The sequence below is a fragment of the Ochotona curzoniae genome, unplaced genomic scaffold (assembly GCF_017591425.1).
Source record: "Ochotona curzoniae isolate NIBS_2020 unplaced genomic scaffold, NIBS_Ocur_1.0 scaffold_2587, whole genome shotgun sequence".
Classification (NCBI taxonomy): domain Eukaryota; kingdom Metazoa; phylum Chordata; class Mammalia; order Lagomorpha; family Ochotonidae; genus Ochotona; species Ochotona curzoniae.
The window spans coordinates 13,812,954-13,827,513 of record NW_024467096.1 but is presented as its reverse complement, the minus strand read 5'-3'; positions in this window follow the sequence as shown (position 1 = coordinate 13,827,513).

The window sequence follows — 14,560 nt, the reverse complement described above, 5'->3', positions numbered from 1 at the left end:
GGATGGTACTTCATCATGGTTTTAGTTTATATTTCCCTAATGATTTGCAATGTTTAGTGTTTGCTTATGTATTTGTTATGTATTTGTTTGCTATTTGCATGTCTTCTCTTTGGAAGTGTCTATTCAGGTTTCTTGTTTTATCTTCTCATTATTCAATCAACTGAGCTTTTGTATATTTTAGATTTTAATCCATTATCAGTGTATGGCTTGCAAATGTTTTCTCCTAATACATAGCTTGTTTCTGTAATTAGTCATTGCTTCCTTGCTTGTGCAGAAGCATGTTAGTTTAACGTTATCCCATTTTCTATTTTTGGTTCTGTTGCCTGTGTTTTTGGTGTCAAAATCAACAAATCACTGTTCAGACCAACGTCAGACAATTTTCCTAAGAGATTTCTCTTTGTGGTTTTAGAGTTTCTGCTTTTATGCTTACATCTTTAGCTAGCTTTGAGTTGGTTTTTGTATATGGTATGAGATAAGGAACACTTTCATTCTTCTACATGTGGGTATTGAATTTTCCCAGCATTTCTTATTAAGTAGAATATCCTTTATTGTGTGCTCTTTGTCAAAAATCAACTGACCATGTATATGTGAATTAGTGTCTGCGCTTTATTCTACTGCATTGGTGTATTCATTTGTTCACCAGTAACGTGCTGTTTCAGTTACAATGTTTGTAGTAGAGTTGGGGGCCCAGTATCATTGCATAGCAGTTGAAGTCCTCACCTTGAATACACCAGAATCCCATATGGGCACTGTTTCTAATCCTGGCAACCCAGCTTCCCATCCAGCTTCCTATTTGTGACCTGGGAAAGCAACTGAGGATGGCTCACAATCCTTGGCACCCTGCACCTGCGTGGGAGACCTGGAGAAAGTTCCTGGTTCCTGGCTTCCGATTGGTTCAGCTCCAGCCTTTGCGGCCATTTGGGGAGTGAATCAACAGATGGAAGATCTTCTTCCTCTCTGTATCTCTCACTTGCCAATAAAAATAAATAACAAAATTAAAAAAAAAATGTTTGTAGTAGAGTTGGAAATCAGAGCACATATTACTTCCTCCATTTTCTCTATTTTTGTCCACAACTGATATTTGGTATTTTTTTGTGTGATGCAATATGAACATAATATTACCTTTTATATTTCTATGAAAATGACCTTGGAATTTTGACAGAGAACATGTTGTATCTGTTCATTTCTTAAGATATTAGGGACATTTTAAACTATATTAATTCTTCCAATTCGTTGAACATGGGTTATCTTTCCATATATTTCTGCAATGTTTAATTTCTTTCATCATCATGTTAAAATTTTCAGTGTTCAAATCTCTCACATCAGTGAATTTTCAAATCTATAATTTAAGTTTTAAAATTCTATTTTATATGTTATAACTATTTTTTTTGTTAGTTATGGAACCGCTACTGATGTTTGTTATTTGTGTCTCCTGCAACTTGATTGTTCTCATGTTAGTTCTAACCAGATTTGAAAGAAGTTTGAAATTTGAGTTTTCTTAGTGTAAGATCATGTTAATAGCAAAGAGTGACACATTCATTTCTTCTTTTCCTATCTGAATGCCTGTTATTTCTTTCTATTGTCTAATAGCTCTGTCAAGGACTTCCAACTTAACATTGAGTAGAAATAGTGAGAGGAGGCACATGTCCCAAAGCAAGTTGTTGGTTTTGAATATAATCTTAATGGTCTTTATGGAGTTGAGGTTCATTCTGTTTTTTAAAGAACATTTTTGTAAGGATTAGAAGTAGAAAATAATAATACGAAGGATCAGAAAAAGTAAGCAAACAGAGAAGACCAAAAACCTACTGTTTCTCAGGATTATAAGCAAAGGCTGTGCACAACAATCAAACCCCAGAGTGTCAGTCACTTTTACACATGCACATTACATTTTTCTTGGACTCTTTGTATTAGTTATCATAGATTAGGGAAAACACACTATTTTTGCCTCTTTGGAACAAGCTTATTTCATTAAACATATTGGTTTTCAGTGGCATTCAATTAGTTGCAAAAGGCCAGATTTCATTCTTTTTAATGGTTGAGTAGCATTCTATAGTGCGTCTTTACCACACTTTCTATATCCAGTTATTCATTGATAGACATCTAGATGATTCCATGTTTTAGCTATTGTGAGTTGAGCTGCTATTAGTAAATGGGTACATATGGCAATTTCATTTCCTTTGGATACATTTCCAGATGTGAAATGGCAGGGTCATATTCAGGAGCGGTAGATCTATTTTCAGATAGCTGAGGAATCTTCCCTACTGTTTCCCATGATGGTTGCTAAGAATTTTAGCAGGAAAGAATATTGAGTTTTGTCAAATATTTTCTCTGCATCTAATGAGATGATTGTATGCTTTCTGTCTTTCATAAGTTACTGTGATGTTCTGTTATTTATTGATTTTGGTAGAGTGAACTGTTTGTACATTGAATCCCACTTGATTATTGTGTGTGAATATTTTACATCTATGAATAAGTGTACTGTTTTGTGATTTTCTTTCAAATTAATTAATTAATTATTCCATGATACAGATTTTTTCCCATGGAGTATAAAATAAGACTTTTTATTATTATTATTATTATTAATATTAGTAGTAGTAGTAGTATTAGTAGTAGTAGTAGTAGTACAATTTAGTTGGCGCTGGACTCTCCCTTCCCCCTCTCCCAACTTCCCTCCCCTTTTCTCTGTTCTCCCCCTCCAGTTTCACATGTCTATTGTGAATTTTCCCAAGTCCACATGATACAGATGTATAAGCATAGGATTTTATCCCTCTACCTTGCCTTTCTCTCTCCCTATAATCCCTTCCTATTATTTGTTCCCAAGTTATTATAATAGCATAATCATTCAGTTTTTCTTTCTAATGTCCTTGATCTACTTTAGGATTAGATTACAGATGAGTTCATAAAAACATTTAGAAGTAGCCCTAATTTCTGATATTTCGAGAGAGTTTCAGAAGAACCATAATTACTTCTTGGAGTATTTAGTGTAATTCATCAGTGAAGTCATTATGTCCTGAGATTATCTCTTAATGGAATGCTTTTTATTGCTGATTTGATTACCTTGCTTTGGTCTGTTCAGATCTTCTATTTCTTTGTGATCTGCTATTGAAAAAATATATATATATTTAGATATGTACTCATTTTTGCAGGTTGGCAATTTGTTGGTGTATAATTATTCTTAGCTGTCTCTTTTGAGTCCTTGTATTTCTGTATTGTCAGTTGTAGCATCTCCTCTTTAGTTCTAATTCTACATATTTGAATATTCTCTCCTTTTAAAATTTACCTGAATGGGGCCCGGCGCGGTGGCGCAAGTGGTTAAGTCCTCGTCTTGCACGCCCGGGATCCCATATGGGCGCCGGTTCTAATCCCGGCAGCCCCGCTTCCCTTCCAGCTCCCTGCCTGTGGCCCGGGAGAGCAGTTGAGGACGGCCCAAAGCTTTGGGACCCTGCACCCGCGTGGGAGACCTGGAAGAGGCTCCTGGCTTTGGATTGGCATAGCATCGGGCCGTTGCGCTCACTTGGGGAGTGAATCATCGGACGGAAGATCTTCCTCTCTGTCTCTCCTCTGTGTATATCCGCCTTTCCAATAAAAAAAATAATAAAAATAAATCTTAAAAAAAAAAAATAAAATTTACCCGAATGTTTCTTGATTCGGTTTTGTCATTCCAAAAAATGACTTAATTTCATTGTTGTTTTATGGGGCTTTAAAGTCTCTATTTCAATTACTTCTGCTCCCTTCTATAGGTTGAATTTATTTCCTTACTTCTTCTGGCTTTGGGCGTGGCCTTTTCTTTTTCTGGCTCCTGAAATTACAGCATAATTTATTTGAGATCCGCCCTTCTCTTTTTTTATACTGTAGACATTTGTTACTATAAACTTTCCTTTTGAAACATTTTTGCTAAATCTCCTACGTTTCATTATTTTGTGGTTTCATATTCACTTGTCTCAAGATATTTTCTACCCTGGGTTGCCTTCTAACTACACAAATGTTACACTGCTGGGAGAAAAACAACCAGTAGCTGGTGGGCATTCTGGGCCTGGTTGATATCAAATTTGTGTTAACTATGCCAGAATGCTAATAACATAGTTACCTATTCTATTTTTTTCTTTTTAAGATATGTGGGGAGGCAAAGAATGGTGGGCCAAGACATGTCACTCTGGCTCCTGGGGAGTAGCTACAGACTGCCCAGGAAAGAGCGTCTGGGGGTATATTTGAGTGGGATCAGCTGAGGGCATGTTTGACAGGAAAGAAGTGACTTCTGGGGTCTTCCATGGATCAGGCAGCTGCACTCCCAAACAGGTGAGGAAGCTGAGACCAGGTGGTTGAGTGGGGGAAACTGAAGGGTATGTTTGGGTTATGCCATGGCACCTGCCCACATGGGAACTATAGCCTAGTTGAATAACAATGCCTGTCACCTGCTAGTGCAAACAAAAACTGCGGCTAGGGGTTGAATGTGTGACTGGGCCAGATAACAACACTCACCTTGTGGTTGGGCTTTTCAGAGCCAGGGTGGGCCATGTCAGGCTGGGCCACAGTACCTACTAGAATCCTAGAGAACTGGATCTGGGAGCAGACTCTATAGGGAACTTGTGGGTTCCCCTCCATGGGATTACAGAACCCATTGGTTTGTGCAGGGGAACTGGAGGTAGTAAGAGGCTGAGCCAGGGTTAACCATAGAGCCCATGTAATGGGAACTCATCTGACACTCATGGGAGCCAGGGCTGGGAGGAGGCTTGGTGAGGCCAGGCTATAGCTCCAGCCTGCACAATCAAAGGCTGGGACTGAGGGCAGACCATGTCAACAGGGTTGCAGTACCAGCTGGCATGAGTGAAATCTAGGCTGGGAGCAGATCAGATTGGTCAAGAAGAGCAGCACCCATCAGCTTATGTGTGGGCCAGGTCTGTGGGCAGGTCAAGCTGAGCTAAGCCATAGCACCTATGGAGTACATGAGAGCCAGATGGAACATGAGACAGACTAGGATACACTACAGTACATGCCAACACACATAAAAACAAGGGCTGGGAGCAGATTCAGTAGAGGTTATTGAAAGTCACCATGGCTAAGCTGTGGCATTCACTGGTGTTTGTGAAGACAAGTCCTATGGTGGGCTGGGCTGGTCTAGGCTGTAGCACCCATCAGTTCACACGAGAGATGGGGTTGAGAGAAGTGCTGACTAGGCAGCTGAATCCACTGGTAGTTGCATTGGCTGATGCAGGTGACAGAATGAATCTGATCTTGCACTTGCTGGCACACACAAAAAGTCTGAGGTCATCCCATGTGAGGTCTCTTGGGAGACTCCTTGACAAGATAACTGGACTCAAACTCCAGCCACAGTGAAAATCACAATATATGTGGTTTGATCTTGGAGTGCATGTATCAGGGCTGAGCCTCCTCAGTTGCTAATGCATTGCATAGTATTCCCGGATACCCACAGGAGACCCGACAGTCAGCCAGTAGAGAACATTGAGTGCCCCATTAGAAAACAGAACAGGTGGGATCACTCTCCTGGCAAGCTTTACAACATGATTCTGGGCCTGTGCATACACACTGAGGTGGACGTGGTCAGCCAACAGAACTTGGAAAGATTTCAATAATGATGATGCAACAAAGCTGATGATGTCTCAGAACTATCAAAACCACTCAAGTAATACCTTCAGAACACTGTTCCTCATATTGGGTCTCTAAGCCATCATCAAATGATTGTCTCCCAATCCCAGTGCTGATGTAGTTTGCCAGCAAGGAGGGGGCCCTCCCCTTTCCTCTCTGCAGACATAGGAGATAAAAAAGACATTGAAACATTTGTTCCATCCACCTTTCTCCATAGCTTGACCCTCCCCACCGTCATCAGAGACCCACATGTGTATGCATCCCTCTCAACTATGTTAACGATATTAAAAATAAAATTGATTAAATGCAAAAGGATGTTTTTCAGTTTCTTTTAAAGTTTCTTCATAGGCTCATTGTTCAGAAGCATTATATTGTTTATTTCTATGTATTTGTTAATTTCTAAAATTCTCCGTGTAATTTATTTCTAGTTATGTAGTACTGTGGTTGGAATATAACTTGACACAAGATCAGACTTAAATTTGCCAAGTTTTGTTTTATGCAAGAGCATGCAATATTTTGGGGGAAATATTCCACGAGCACATAAAAAGAAAATGTTCTGTATATGTGTTTTAGATCTAAATGATTTATTAAAGTCTCCTGTTTTTATTGTGCTGCAGTCTACCACTCCTTTCAGAATATTTAATAATTGTCTTATATTTGAGTATCTATATTTACAATTGTTGCAGCCTTTGAATGAATTGAACTCCATATCATTTTATAATGTTCTTGTTCCTTTTTACAGTGTTTTACTTAAATTCTATTTTATCTGTCACAAAGATAGCCACCCCATGCTCTAATTTATTTCCATTTGTGTGGATTTTTTTAACCCTGTACATTTAGTCTGTATGTATCATTAGAAATGAACTGATTCCTCTTTAAACAGAACATACTCTGGCTTTGTCTTTCAGTTTTATATTCATTCAGTTCCTGCATGTATTTTATTAGAATGTTTAATTCATTTGCCTTCAAAGTAATTGTAGGTAGGCAACAACTTAATCAGTCCTGTTTTGTTTATGACTTTTTGCTCATTTTGTAGATATTTTATTTTTTCTTACTATTTTCCTTTGTGGTTTGATAATTTTCTGGATTTATATGCTTTGAATCCTTTATGTTTTAATTTGAGCTTCTATTAAAGATTTTTGCTTTGTGATTACCACAGAGTTGCATAGAACATCTTACGCTTGGCAGCATCTTCTAAAAATTTTTTAATTATTTTCCAAAATACATTTTATAGGTATGGGAATTCATCCCCTGCCTCCACCCCCATGCCATCCCTTTTGCTTTTTTCCTCTATGGCCATTTCCTCCATATGGTCACAATGGAGGATATTTCCTTAATACAAGTTGCAAATTTAGTTTTCTGACATTTAAATGTATCAACACATGATAAGTACAGGAAAAGGTAGAAAAATCTAGTATTGTATTTTAGAGACATATTTGAAAGTTTCACTGGGAGTCCTACTTTTATTGGAAATAGAGATGCATAACTTTTTTTCTTTTAAGTTTTATTTATTTGAAGGAGAGAGAAAGAGTGAAAGATTGTAGAAATTTTCCTTATTTTCTTTTTGGGGATTTTTGTCTGTCTTCTTCTGAAACTTCTATTTTGTGAAAGTTTGGTTCCTTGATGTTTTCTCATATTTCCCACAGGTTCTTTTGTTTCTCATTCTATAGCATTTTTCTTCCATGGCTGAATAATAACAAATGTCGTCTTCTAGTTCATTCATCCTTTCTTCTGCTTGATCAAGCTCCCTATTAAACTCTCAACTGTATTTTTTAAAAGATTCATTTGTTTGTTTGAAATGCAGATACAAAGAGAGAGCTGGGGGAGAGACATAGAGAGATTTCCATCAATTGGTTTACTCCTCACATGGCGGCAACCACCAGAGCTAGGCTGGTCCAAGCCAGGAGCCAGGAGCTTCTCCCAAACCCCTCATGTGGGTGACAAGGATTTGGGCCATCTTGCCATGAAATCCCAGGCACATAAACAGGAAGCTGTATCAGAAGTGGAGCAGCCAGAACTCAAGCCAATACCCACTTGGGATGCCAGCTTAACCCACTTGGGATGCAGCTTAACTCAGTGCTAGCCACAGTGCTGGCCTTTCTACTGCATTTTTACTTCATTAGTTACATTATTCATCTCAGGGATTGCTATTTACTTCCTTTTTTACTGTTCCTATTTGTTAGACTCCTTGGTTTGTTTGAGTACTGCTTTTTGAATTTTACTAAGTTTTATATTCATACATTGCTTTAGTATATTTTGAGTATTAATTTAAATACCTTGCCCAACTTTAATAGATTTTTCATTCCTATTAGAACTTCCTTAATTTGTTTTGGTGATGTAATGGTTCCTCGATTCTTTATAATTGCTGATGACTTGTCTTGTTGCTTGTGCACTAATGGAGACAGTAAACTTTTCTGACCTTATCAGGTGATCTTTGCAGGCATAGACTATCACCATTTACTTCTGCCTGTGATTCTAAAACACTGGATGGTAACAACTCTGAACAAGTAAACCAAGTCCTCTGACTTGGTTGCTGTTTTTGCTGTGATGCCCAATGGGATTTCTGATTGGGTTCTGGTGTTTAGTGAGAGCCTCAGCTAAGCTCTTCAAACAGGTAGTTTCTGTTACTATAATGGAATTGGGTGACACCAGTCACAGGATGTATTCTCTGGTTGGGTAATTTTGCTCTTTGAAATACACAGTTGGGCAGGATTGTAGGCTGGACTCCAAAGTTAATTAGAGTTGCTATTTAAGATAGATGGGATTGGGAGTGGCATTGTGGCACAGCAGGTGAAGTCAGCACTTTAAAAAAGGTTTATTTATTTTTATTGAAGAGGCAGATTTACAGAGAAGGAGAGACAGAGAGAAAGCTCTTTCATATGCTGGTTCACTCGTCAAGTGGCTGCAATGGCCGGAGCTAAGCTAATCTCAAGCCAGAAGCCAGGAGTTTCTTCTGGGTCTCCCACACAGGTCCAGGGTCCCAAGGATTTGGGCCATCCTCTACTGCTTTCCTAAGCCACAAGCAGGGAGCTGGAAGGGATGTAGAGCAGCCAGGACATGAATTGGCACCTATATGGTATCCTGACACACGTGATGCAAAAATTTAGCCACTAGGTTACTGCACCAGGCACAAAATCAGCCTTTGTGACACCACTAGCCTCTATTTGAGTGCTAGTTCAAGTCCCTGCTACTCTGCTTCCATTGCAGCAGCTTCCTGCTAATATGCCTGGTAACAGAAGATGACCCAAATGCTTTGGATCCCTGTCATCCAGATGGGAAACCAAGATGGAGTTAGTGGCTCTGGATTTCAGCCCAGTCCAGGAGTATAAACTAAGGGATGGAAGATTTCTCCTTTTCTCTCTGTAGTGTTCTTTCACCTAAATACATAAATCTTGGGAGGAGGAAAGAATTAATTTTTTTTTAGGATGAGTGGGACCACGGCTATGCTTCATAGGATTATGTGACTCAGAATTGCTTCTGTGTCAGAGCACAGCTATAGAGTCTTTGACTTGGTTTAATGACTGCAGGAGCTCCTGAGTCTAGACCACTGCTCTGAAATGAAAGAAGGTGGAAGCTGCCATCGCTGGGTAGAATTACTGTGGGTTATTTGGTTGGGTGAAGCCACTGCTTGACTTCTAGGTCAAGCTAATGTGGCTCCTGAACTTCATGAACGCATTTGGAGTTGAAAGTCCTCCTGTCTGTGTGGTGATGTTTAGATGGTGTTTAAGGCAGTACATAAAGACTAGCTGTTGAAAGACTCACGCTAGGTTGAACTTCCCACTATACCTTCAGTTTGCCACTGAATTGTGAGGTTGGTTAGTACCTATGTTAGGGACTGTATCTAGTGATAGTACAGAAATATCATTAAGATCTGTGCACCGTCACTTGGATCTCTGCCTCCTTTCTTTGTTTCTATGTGACTCCAGTGGTCTAGCCATGCTGTTTCCCACAGTGCTCTCCAAGACGTGAGAGTGAAATTGACTTTCTTGGAAGCATCTCAGAATGCTAGGGACATTGGATGGCTGACTCCAACTCTATTGTTTTTCTGTAGAAACTAAGCAATCAGGGAAATTCTCCATATCTGACATTGTGCTTTGCTGTGGGAGAGGTCAGGGAGGCACAATTGGAGTAGCGATGTTCATAATTTTTTAATGTGTATTTTGTTCAGCTTTGGGAATTGTATGTGTATCAAGTTTGTTTCCATATATTAGAGTTTTCAAAAAGCCGTTTGGGAGGGTGGAGACTTCTGTGGAGACTTGCTAGTTGAACTTACAGTGCAAGTAGTTTCCCTATTTGCCATTTTAAGGATAGTCTCTCAATTCTATTTTAAAATGCATTATGTATATAACTTTACACAAGTAAGATCACATTACTTTTAAATTTTAAAAAATTAATAATAATCATGCATACTAGAGTATTACATTTCAGTACATTTATGTAATGTTTACTGATCATATCAGGGTAAGCAACATTTCTCTACAATTAGTTTGTGATTAAACTTGAAGCTCCTTTTCTATTTGTTCATAAAATGTATAAGAGGTGAATATGAACTAAGTTCACTCCATTCTGCCATGTAATACTATCAACTTATTCTGTCAATATCATTATTAACCTTATTATCATAAGAATGGCTCCAGACCATTAAGGGCTTCTTTATAAATATGTTTCGTAATGGTTGAATCATAATCTATCATAAAGATCTATAATTTATGTGGAATATATAAATTACACTAGAGTTAGAAACATATTTATATCTGATTTTCTGTATGTATTAGCAAATGTCCTCATCTTTGATTTCATTCCTAGGCTGGTGAAAGGCCATGAGATGTGTTGCATTCTCTCCCTGGGGAGTTGAGGCTGGGAGATACAGAATCACAGTTGGGGAATTTCTGAAACACTCTTAGGGAATGAAAAATGACAGACCACAAAGTAAATCAAGGAAAATATTCTAGCATTTCTGGAAGTCCGAAGCCTTATGACTTTTCTTAGTTTATTATTTTGTTATTTTTTTTCCTGTTCTCCATAAAAATTTAGGAACAAAATGCTCAAAAACTGAGAGTCTGTATTAGTTTCATATTTCTATCTAACAAATGACTCCAAACCTAACAGCTTAAAATAATAGTACTCATTTGCTAGGGCTGTTGTAATAAAATGTCACAGACAAGGTAGTTTTACAGCAGAGATTGCGGTTCTGGAGACTGGAGCCCCAAATCAAGATGCTGGCAAGTTTAGTTTTTCCTCAGACTCCTGTTCTTGGTATACAGAAAGCTGCGTTCTTGCTGTGTCCTCACACGGTCTTTTCTCTGGGTACATTCATAATCTGGCATCTTTCTATGTGTCCTCATCTCTGCTTCTTTGTCAGGATAACAGGAAACAGGATTGTGATATAACAGGTTAAGCAGTTACTTACTTTGTCATGATCCCATGTTGACACCAGTTCAAGTCCCAGGATGCTACACTTCTGATCCAGCTCCCTGCTAATGTGCCTGGGAAATCAAAAGATGATTCAAGTTCTTGGGCCACCTAAACCCAGGAGGAAGATACAGAAGAAGCTCCTGGCTCCTGGTTTCAGCCTGGTTCAGCCTCAGCCACTGCTGGCATTTGCGGAGTAAACCAGCACATGGGAGAACTCTCTTTCTATTTCTCCCCTTCTCTCTCTGTAATTCTGCCTTTCAGATAAATAAAATAAATCTTACAAATAGGGCACTAATCTTTGAATTCAGACCAACTCTAATGGCCTTATTTCTACTGAATTGAAAGCTCTGTTCTCTAAAACTCAACGTATTTTGAGTAATCAGGGGATATGTTTTCAACATGTGAGATTTGAGGGCATGAAACTCAGCCCATAACAGAAAATAAACATTTATTTTCTAAGTCAGAGGCCCAGGAGTGGTTAGGTGGGTAATCTGGTTTGGAAGGCTCTCACAGATTACAGTCAAGGTGACAGCCAGAACTTTGGTCACCGTTAGGTCATTGCATAGCATGTACCTTACATTCCATTCTACCCTAAAGTTTTATACTGTAATAAGATTTTATAAAAGTGTGAATCTTATATTTTATCTCTTTTCAGAGTCAGAAATAAAATGATATCTTTGTACTCCTAAATATATTATTCAAGAAGTTACAGTTGGGCCCAACGCATTAGCCTAGGAGCAAAAGTCCTTGCCTTGCACACGTTGGGATCCCATATGAGCACCTGTTCTAAACCCGATTGTCCTGCTTCCCATCCAGCTCCCTGCTTGTGGCCTGGGAAAGCAGTCAAGGATGGCCTAAAGCCTTGGGACCCTGCATCCACGTGGGAGGCCTGGAAGAAGCTCCTGGCTCCTGGTTTTGGATCAGTGCAGCTCTGGCCATTGTGGATGTTTTGGGAGTGAATCAATGAATGGAAGCTCTTCCTCTGTCTCTCCTCTCTGTATATCTGATTTTCCAGTAAAAATAAATCTTAAAAAAAAAAAAAGAAGTTAGTCTTTTATTCCCTGTCATCTGCATTTACTTCTTTTATTTTAATATTAGGATTTCAGATTTGGACTATTGTTCTTCATTGAAGAATAATATTTGAAAGTATGATTTAGTGGTTTAGCTAAATTTGCAGCACATTTCAAGGCATGTTTATATTTTAAGTTGATTAGTTACTCCACATCCATCCTTTTATGCTGTTGTAGCCCCATTCTTGATATTCTTCGTTTCATTCATTTAACACTCTGTTGTAGTATGTCTTCAACGATCTCTTAAAGGATATGTGAATCCTTAGCATACCTAAGAATATACATTTTCAAATACAAAAGACGAATTGCCTACCTGTAAAATCCTAAGACGTAAAGTATTTTCCTTCCAAACATGATACGGCAGAATCCTATAAGTTAGTGTAGAAAGCAAAAATCATGAATCCCCTCAAAAAGCCCATAATCCCACTTCTGTGTCCTTGAAAACTGAAAAGCCCAGGATTATTGTCTATTCTTCTGTGGCTTTCTTTGTGTTTTAGCTAAAATCCCCCATTCCCTAAGGCAGAGAAGGCCACATATCTGTGGGCAAAGCGACATTTTGAAACTGGACTCTTGTTTGACAAAGAATTTTAAAAATTCTATTGTGTAGTTATACAGATTGCCTTAGAGAACTATGCCTTCCAACTAGGGCTGCCAAAACAAAGCTCACCACTGAATAGCACTTTTTTGAAAAGCCTTCTCTGGTTTGTGCCCTTATCCACCACCCGGGTTTCGGTATACACCTGAAGGTCCATCATTGCAATCGACATATTGATTCACTGTGGTTGTTTCTACATCATCTGGGATCATCCGTCCTCCCATTCTTTCTTGCTTACCAATTCCTGGGCTCTTTCTTCATCTGCACTATATATTGGTTTGCATTTTCTAGGATTATATAAATGATGCCACATGGTGTGGATTCTGCATTTTTATCAGTGAGGATTTAATCAAAGGAGGTTCTATTTTGGCCAACATGCAATTAAATCTACAGACCAATTTGGAGAAATCTTGATTTTTTTTTTTTTTCATTTCATGAACACAAATCTCTCTCCACTTTCAGTTTTTTTTCTGTTTCTCTCAAAAATGCTTTGCTTTTCCAGAGTATAAATTCTACATTTTTCTTGTTAGACTAATAGTACTTAATCTATTTTATAAGTATTCCATATGTTTCAAACTACTATAAATGTTTACATTTTAAAAAATTCCTGAGTCTTCATTAATAGTAAATGGAAAAACAATTAAATTTTTATGTATTGATTTTGTATTGGTGACCTGGACCAATTTACTTTCAGAAAACTTATTTTGCAAATCTTTTGAGATTCTTTTATAGGCAATCACATCATTTTGTGAGAAAACAAAAACAACATTCCTTGCACTATTTCTGGTGGAAAGTCTTCTGCCATCCCTTTTATACTCCTTGTTATTTTTTTGTCTTTTGATAATAGTTATTATAACTGGCATGAAATTGTATCTCATTGAGGTTTTGATTTGCATTTCTGTAATGACAAGTGATATTGGAAACTTTTAAATGTATTTTTTGGCCACTCGTATTTCTTCTTCTGAGAAATGTTTATTCATTTCTTAACTATATTGTCGGTTTTTGTTATTGTTGAGCTTTTTGAGTTCCTTAGCTAGTCTGGATGTTAGTCCTTTAACAAATAGTTTGTAAATGAGTTCTTGCGTTCTCTCAGTTGTCTCTTCATTGTTTCCTTTACTGTGCAGAAACTTCTTCGTTTAATAAACTAATGTTTTACTTTTGTTATCTGTATTTTGGGGGTTTTATTCAAAGTCTATTACATATGGTAATGTCTTGCACTGTTTTCTTCTAGTACCTGGTAGTTTTAGGTATTACCATTTTAATTTTTGTTGTTATTGTTCATACTGAGAGGCGGTGATAGCAGAGGTCAAGGTTTAGTTTTCTGCATATGAATATCCAGTTATCCCAGGACCATCCACTGCGTGTTCCTGATAATTTTGTCAAGGAACAGCTGGATTATTTTCTAGAATCTCTGTTCCATTGGGCTGCATTCTGCTCTGGCTACAATAGCGCTTTGGTATTTCTTAATATCTGGTTTTGTGATGCTTCCAGCTGTTTTTTTTTTTTTTTTTGCTTTAAACTTGTTTTGGTTACTCTAGGCCTTTTGTGTTTCTACACGATATTAGAACTATTTTTTCTAATTTAGTGAAGAACTCCTTTAGTATTATGATGAGGATTGTATTAAATCTGTACCTCACTTTGGATTATATGGTCATTTTAATTTCTCCAGTCTTAAAATATACAAAGTATTCAAAGTATTTCTGTTTTTGCATGATTCCATCCATTATTTTCACCAGTGTTCTGTAATTTTCATTCTAGAGGTCTTTTAGATCCTTAATTAGATTATTTCAAGGTATTTTTGTAGCTATTATGAATAGAATTCCCTTAAAATTTCTTTCCCAGTGAGTTTCTTAGTACTGTATGAAAATTAATGATT